Below are 7,409 nucleotides of genomic sequence, written 5' to 3'. Positions count from 1 at the left end.
TCAAAATACATAATGGGAGTAATAGATCGCAGTCCACTGGGTGAGAATGAGGACTCTTACCCTATATGACCCTGGAGACATACAGCCCAAATGGAGTTAATAATTCGAAAGTATAATGAAGAACAGACTATTTCCGTATTTCCGAAGTATATGCTCACAAAGTAGGTGCTGATTATAAGGGAGAGAAGCGTAGCCCGACAGTGGAAAATCGGGAAGACACCACCTTAATTCATGATTAAAGGGAACATCATCAGTGTAGACAGATCAACATCTTGTGCCACTTGAAGGCTGACATGTGAAGAACACAGTGTCGCTTCTACAATTCTCCAGCCAAAGACCCAGATCCTGCATCAAATCATGACTAAATATCAAATTCACGGAGGGCTGTCCCACTAAATAACTGTTATGCGATCTTCAAAAGCATCAAGATCACGACTTCGAGGAAAGACGGAGGACTTTTCCAGGCTAGTGAAGACTGAGAAGATGTGACAACTGAATGCTTGCTTCTGATCCTTCTGGACAAAAGACATCGTGGGTACAGTTGACAGAAACTATATGACATGCCTGAGGTTTTAAGGCAGTATTAATTTCCTGAGTTCGATGTTGCCTTTTGCTTCGTGTTTTCCTTGTTGGAACACTACAGTATTCAGCGTTGATGGAATGATGGGTTGGCTCCTTACGCTCAAGTGGCTCTGGAAAAAAAGAAAAAAAAAAAAGCTTTTTGCACAAGAATCCAACTTTTCTGTAAAGCTGTGATTGTTTTAAAGGATAAAAAATACTTCTTTAAACTGTGTAAGTTCTTTGATCTCTCTTACTTTCGGTTTCTCTTGTACAGTTGAAGAAAAAAATAGGAGAATGCATGTGAAAGCACTGCAGACTACGGACCCACTATACATCATCATCACCATCGTCGTTATCACAGCAATGATGACACACTGTGTTAACAAAACCCTTCGTCTGTCTTTCCTTCATTCATCTACTCAACAACTAACAAACGTATAATTGGAGTCAAGCATCTTGGTGGGTGAGGAATTGCAATGTCAAACAAGACATAAAAGAGCATGAGGTGTGGTGAGGGAAGAGAAGTAAATCCTTGCTCCTGGCAAGGTGGGCTACGAGCTACAATGAAGTAAACTGCAGGTCACAATGGGGGGCAAGGCAGAGTCCAGAAATCATAATGCAGAATCAGGAAAAGGTTCATCAAACTGTGATGCTTAGATTGACTTGTGTAGGATGAGATGTAACTGAAGAAGGGGAGAGAGCCGACAAGATGTATGAGGCCACAGAGTCATGAAACACGATATAATTGGGTACCCCAAGAAGAGCAGTGGTCCTGGCGTGATTGGTGCCCCTGGGAGGGGGCAGGGGAAGCATGGACGTGAGACAGGTGTATAGGAACTTCGCACGAAGGGCACCTGGTTCTAAACTAAAACAGGTGATTTGATAATAAGAATGAGTGTGGACTGATTTTTCAATAAAAAGAAGGTCTTCCCATGGTTGCAAGAAAGCTCTCTTCGGCTCTGCCGGCTTGGGTGTGTAGCCTCCAGCTTGGGATACTGGCCTGTTCACCGCCATACGGATTAAAGAGCAGATAAGAGTTGGAGAATGAAGAAGTCAGGCCTCGGGATCCTGATATTGAAATTTCTGTGGGATGTCCAAGTGAAGACATCAAGTGTTTACCCACTTGATTGAGCATGCTGAGTTCCCAGGGGTGCACATAGACCACTGCCCATTGGACCCAGTCAGCTTCCTGGCCCCCAGAAGGAACTCAGGGGGGGCTTGCCCACCCTCTGAGTCACAGAAGCAGTCTCATTTTGGCTTTAAATGTCCTTGCTCAGATGCAATCAGAATCCCAAGCTCTCATCCCATTTGAATTTCTCCGTGTCCCAGGCCTGGCCTGCTTCAGGCTAGGAAGTCAGCAAAGCAGAAAAGGCATCAGGCCTACTTCTTTCTTCAGTCTTTCTTCCTTCATCCTGGTTCCCACCTTTGACTTCTCCAAGATGAGGCCCACGATGTGAAGCAGACCCGGGAATGACACTGTTGTTTGTATTCCCTAGTGATGCCCTGGCATTGGTGCCCTGCATGTGTGGTGGGTGCGTGCAAACCTTGCTTTCCCAGCTTTTGTGAGCGTCTCCAGCTGGGGACCTCCAGACCCAATTTCTTCGGCACAAGCCTCTTTCTCTAATGGCTTAAAATGTACCCTCACCCTGGATTTCCTGAGGCCCATCCCTCTGGTGGGTCTTTTTCCTCCTCCAGGCATCCTTTCTTGGGTGGGATCCCTTTTGGGTTAACTGAAAGCCAGCCCCCATCTGGAGGGTTCAGGGCTGGCCCCGGAAGCTCAGACGTTTCCTGGCACTGTGAAGTATTAGCTGGTGTCCCCACAGCCGCTTGGCTTGGCTTTGCAAGCATTCAGTTGGCAGCTCCGCCTCTAGCCTTTTGCCTTTAGACCTTTTAGGTGTGAACCAAATGCCTCACACCTGTGCCATGTCTCTCACATCCCAGGGGCATGGGCCAAGACCTGGAAGATGCTCTGGGAGCCCTCTCTCATTTGGTGTTGGGTGGGGGGAAGCACCCCTTCCCTCTCACACAGCTAAGGAGAGAAAGGCCACAAGAATGCAATGATTTTCTCACTTTCTTGTATCTTCAATTTCATCTCCTTTCTATCCACAAGGTGGACGGTGGGCTGGCATTCCTATTAGCACATGCATGTCTTGGCAAGTTATTCTTGTATCATGCTTAGAGTTTAGGGCCTCTGCCAAAGCCCCACAATATCCTGTTTCAAGTACACTGACCTGGGCTAGAAACGTCGACTTGGGGGCTAATGGCTCCAGGAAAACGCGCGACTCTGAGAAATCACTGTGATATACCTGGGACAGCTGAAGGGTTGGCATTTGGGAGTCCCAGAAAGACTAAGTTCTTTTCATGATTCTGTCTTCATCTCTGGTTAGCTGTCATTAGGTAATCACAGGTCATTAACTAGGTTAAGGTGATGTCTAACCAGCATGCATAAACCAAGAAAGATATAGAAATAGCATTAAACAAGGGCGCCTGGGTGGCTCAGTTGTTTAAGCACCTGACTCTTGATCTTAGCTTGGGTCTTGATCTCAGGGTTGTGAGTTCAAGCCCTGTGTTGGGTTCCATGCTGGGTGTGGAGCCTACTTTAAAAAAAAGCATTAAACACAAGCACTTGCTCACATGCACTTTGTACACGGGGCTCTCTATGCTATTTTATTCCTTCCCTTCATCTGAACACAGATCCATTCCATTTGACACTCAAGGACCAAAGAAAGGAGGTGTCCATCAGCAGAATAGCACCCCCATGCCACAGGAAGCACAACACGCCGGGGGCTTACGCCTGAAGCGGGTGCTGGCTTCCCAGTACCTTGTTCGGAACAAGCTGCTATGTTGTGTCGGTGAAACTCACAAGTGGACACAGCGAACTGTGAGCTGAGCTCCACGACGGAGGGTTCTGCTCGTGCTTTCCATCACATGGGGAATGAAGACAAGGGGATTTTTCCTCATTTTTGTTTGGGTTTTATTTTGAAATAGGTTTATACTTTTAGAAAAGTTGGAGACCACATAAAGAACTCACAAATAATCTTTAGCCAGCTCTGCCCGTTGTTTAACAAATGCCACAATTTGTTGTTTCTCGGAGCTCCTTGAGGCTAGGATGGAAACATCGGGCTCCTTGATCCTTTATATTTCAAAGGGTATTTCCAGAGAACAGGACATTCTCTCCTTCCCTTATGTAGCCACAGTATAGTTATCAGATTCAGAAGATGTAATCTTGATAGAATATTTTAATCAACCATGTATATTCCAAATTTGTCAGCTGTCTCAATACTGTTGTTTGAAGAGTCTGTTTTGTTTTGGTTTTTTCTTTGTCCTGTAGTACAGTCCACTCCTGGACTTCAGTGGCAACCCTTCGGGCTGCTTCCTTCTGCTCTTCAGACATGGCTGTAGGGTGTTCGTGTGTTTTGAACAATTGCTTGCTTTGGGGTCATAGACTTTTTTTCATAGACTTAATTTTTTTGGAGCACTTTGAGATTCACAGCAAAACTGAGCAGAAGGCACAGAGGTTTTCCATAGATGCCTGCCCCCAGATCTGTACCACCTCCCCCACTTAATGACGTGGATCCACCATGATAGTATCAGACCGAGTATTTCACTGCCCTAAAACCCCTCCGTGCTCCTTCTGTTCGTCCTTCCCTCTGTGCTAACTTCTGGCAACCACTCATCCTTTTACTGTCTCCATAAACTTTCCAAGACCATCATACAGTACACAGTCTTTTCAGATTGCTTTTTCACTTAGTAATATGCGTTTAGGATTCCTCCATGTCTTTTCATGACTGAATACTTTATTTCTCTTTAATGCTGAATAATATTCCATTGTCTGATGTACCACAGTTTATATGTCCATTCCCCTATTGAAGGACATCTTGCTTGCTTCCAAGTTTTTGGTGATGACGAATAAAGCTATGAACTAACTGCTATAAACTTCCATGTGTACGTACTCTTGTGGATAGAAGTTTTCAACTCCTTCGGGTGAATATCAAGGAGCATGACTGCTGCATCTTACGGGAGGAATATGATTAGTTTTGTAAGAAACGACTGAAGTGTGATCCAATGTGGCTGTGTTCCACTGTTGTGAAATCACATAAACCTATTTTGTATCTCTCTTTTTTTTTTAAGATTTTTATTTATTTTTCAGAGCAAGAGTGCACAAGCAGGGGGCGTGGCAGGAGAGGGAGAAGCAGGCTCCCCGCTGAGCAGGGAGCCCGATGCAAGACTTGATCCCAGGACCCTGGAATCATGACCCGAGCCAAAGGCAGACACGTAACCAACTGAGCCACCCAGGTGCCCCTATTTTGTATCTCTTTATTGTTATTTTATTTTATTTTGTACTTTTTATCTTGATTAAGCTAATTACTTCATGGCTGCTATGCATATAACCAATTCTTGAATTTGTGTATTAGTTCTAGAATTTCTGGGTTAGTAATTAATTGGAGCACGTATACGTCTCTCTTTGTCTCTCTTTCAATAAAGCTTTATTTTATTCCTGTGTGTTTTCTGACAGTTGCCCTCAACTTCATATTCCCCTTTATCTGTGAAAACACTTCGGGGCCTAGTTAAAGGCTGCATTCCTCCAAAGACCGACGATGTTTTTTCCATCATTCTCCCGGCGTCACCACCATCTTGGGATGACTAAGTTAGATGGTTTGACTAGGTTTTTTACAGACTTATAGGTAGTGTTAACTCATGTTGAAAACTGACTGAAGAATGAGGTTGTGGTCACAGATCATCAGAGAATTTCCTTTCCCTTCCATCTAGAGTGGCTGTGCATTCCAATTGTTGGAGTATAATTACAGTGTCCTTTCCCCTCAGAAGTGTCCCTCTGTGGAAGATACGTCATATGGTCAGGCAAGGCTGACGTGACGTGGTTAAGTTTCCTTCCTGTCCTCTTTGGTGTGGCAGATTGACCTGTTTTCATTCACAGAATGCGGGCCAACCCCTTGGGGCCGGCTCTATTCAGAGACTCCCGCTAGACTTCTGACCTCAGATCGCCCTATGCTCCATCTCCTGGCTTTGGTCTCCTTCACCTTATGCGGCCATCACAGTAAATCTCACATATGTCAGAGTCCAGGGCACAATGCTTGCGAGAGACCTTCGCTTGCCATACAGTTTACTGGTGTCATTGGAGTCATGGTGGCCCTAGACCTTTATCTCGTACTGAAAGGGACTTGTCAGAAAGTGGCATTTTCTGTCTTTCAGTATTGTTACCTTACCTTCAAATACAATCTCGTGGTCCCTGAGTTTGTTTTGTATACACTGATCAGTTAATTCTCCTTTTCTTCATGTCCCATAATTTTTTGTAAGTATACTCTAGACTACATTGCTTTGTGCACATAGGTTTGGCTTCTGGTTTTTATCAAAACAGAAACATTTCCATTGAATTCGTTTGTGTCATTTTCATTTACACTTATTGATAGGACGGGAAAGTCTAATCTCTGTTTTATCATTACTCTTACATTTTCTTTCCCATTTCCTTTTGAAGGATTCTTCTATTCTTTTCTTCTTTTTTACTTCATGGTCTCTGTGGGGGGTTTTGTTTCTGCTTTTGTTTTTTAAAGATTTATTTATTTATTTGAGAGAGAGAACATGTCTGAGCAGGGGCAGAGGGAGAGGGAGAGAGAATCTCAAGCAGAGTCCATACTGAGCCCCACACGGGGCTTGATGGCAGGACCCTGAGATCATGACCTGAGTTGAAATCAAGAGTCAGTCACAACTGACTGAGCCACCCAGGCGCCCCAAGTCTCTAGGTTTTTAACTTCGTGTGTTTGAATGTGTGTATCTCCCTTTGTGTGTTTAGCAGGATTTGAATCTGGGTTTATTTTGTCCTGAAAATTCCTTTTTAAATTTTAATAATACATGTGCAGTTTTTTAAAGGAAGCTTGGGCAGTGAATCCTGGTGAACAATAAAAAATAATGATATATTCACCTCTGCTTTCCTCTAATTACCAGATAAGAAAATTAAAGCAATTACAGTCATTAGTAGCATTGACTATGTTGCTACTATTTGTGTTTCTAAAGGACTTAGTTATGCTCTTAAGCTTCTGTTACTGAAGTTATGAGATTTAGGTAATTCTGTGGACTCCCCACAATGAGAGGCAAGAATACTGGAGCACAGCTGTCCTCCCCTGCTCTCCCCTTCCAGCTCCGGGTTGGGCTGACACGGTGTCCTATTGTTTATACCCTGTGTTTCCTGCTGGGCCTTTACTTTGGGGCTGAAATGGATTCAGTGCTCACCGTTGATCCTTTAATCCAACGTTGTCATTCACCTCTCGGATGAATTTTGTTATCAGGGCTGATTTGTTATCAGATGATTTCCTTTCAGGGAGAATGCGTCATCTCTAGAAGCAGGCATTTTGAAAGTATCCTTTATTACTTTTATTCCTGACTGACACTTTAGCTCAGGCGGTAGACGGTAGCCACAGACTAACCGAAGTATATCAGAATTCTCCCTGTTCGCCTTTGCAGCTCCTCGTGGCCGGGGAGACCTTTCTGAGCAACGAGGCCTATGCAGTACGCTCCTGGGAAAGGGTGCCAGGATTAGGAAATATTTCGTTTCTATGGTTAAAGGACAGACAGGGCTTGCCTGGCCTTGCACTTTTCATCTTGCCTTGGGCACAGAGGTGACCCCTGAAGGTGGACGCAGCCATCTTTTGACAGTTGGCAAATGTATCTGGTGCCTGGATTGGCTCCCCACAATGCCAATTTAGATTTCTTCTGTTCAGAAAGGTTAGAAGGGCTGAAACCGTATTTTGCAGAATCGCTTGCAGCTAAGTCCTATGGGAAAGCTTACAGCCACCAGCTAGATGTATTTAAGCGCCTGCACCAACTTTGAATTA

This window comes from Ursus maritimus, unplaced genomic scaffold (assembly GCF_017311325.1).
Source record: "Ursus maritimus isolate PB19 unplaced genomic scaffold, ASM1731132v1 scaffold_10, whole genome shotgun sequence".
Classification (NCBI taxonomy): Eukaryota; Metazoa; Chordata; class Mammalia; order Carnivora; family Ursidae; genus Ursus; species Ursus maritimus.
The sequence above is the reverse complement of the archived record's forward strand: the minus strand, read 5'-3'. Positions refer to the sequence as shown.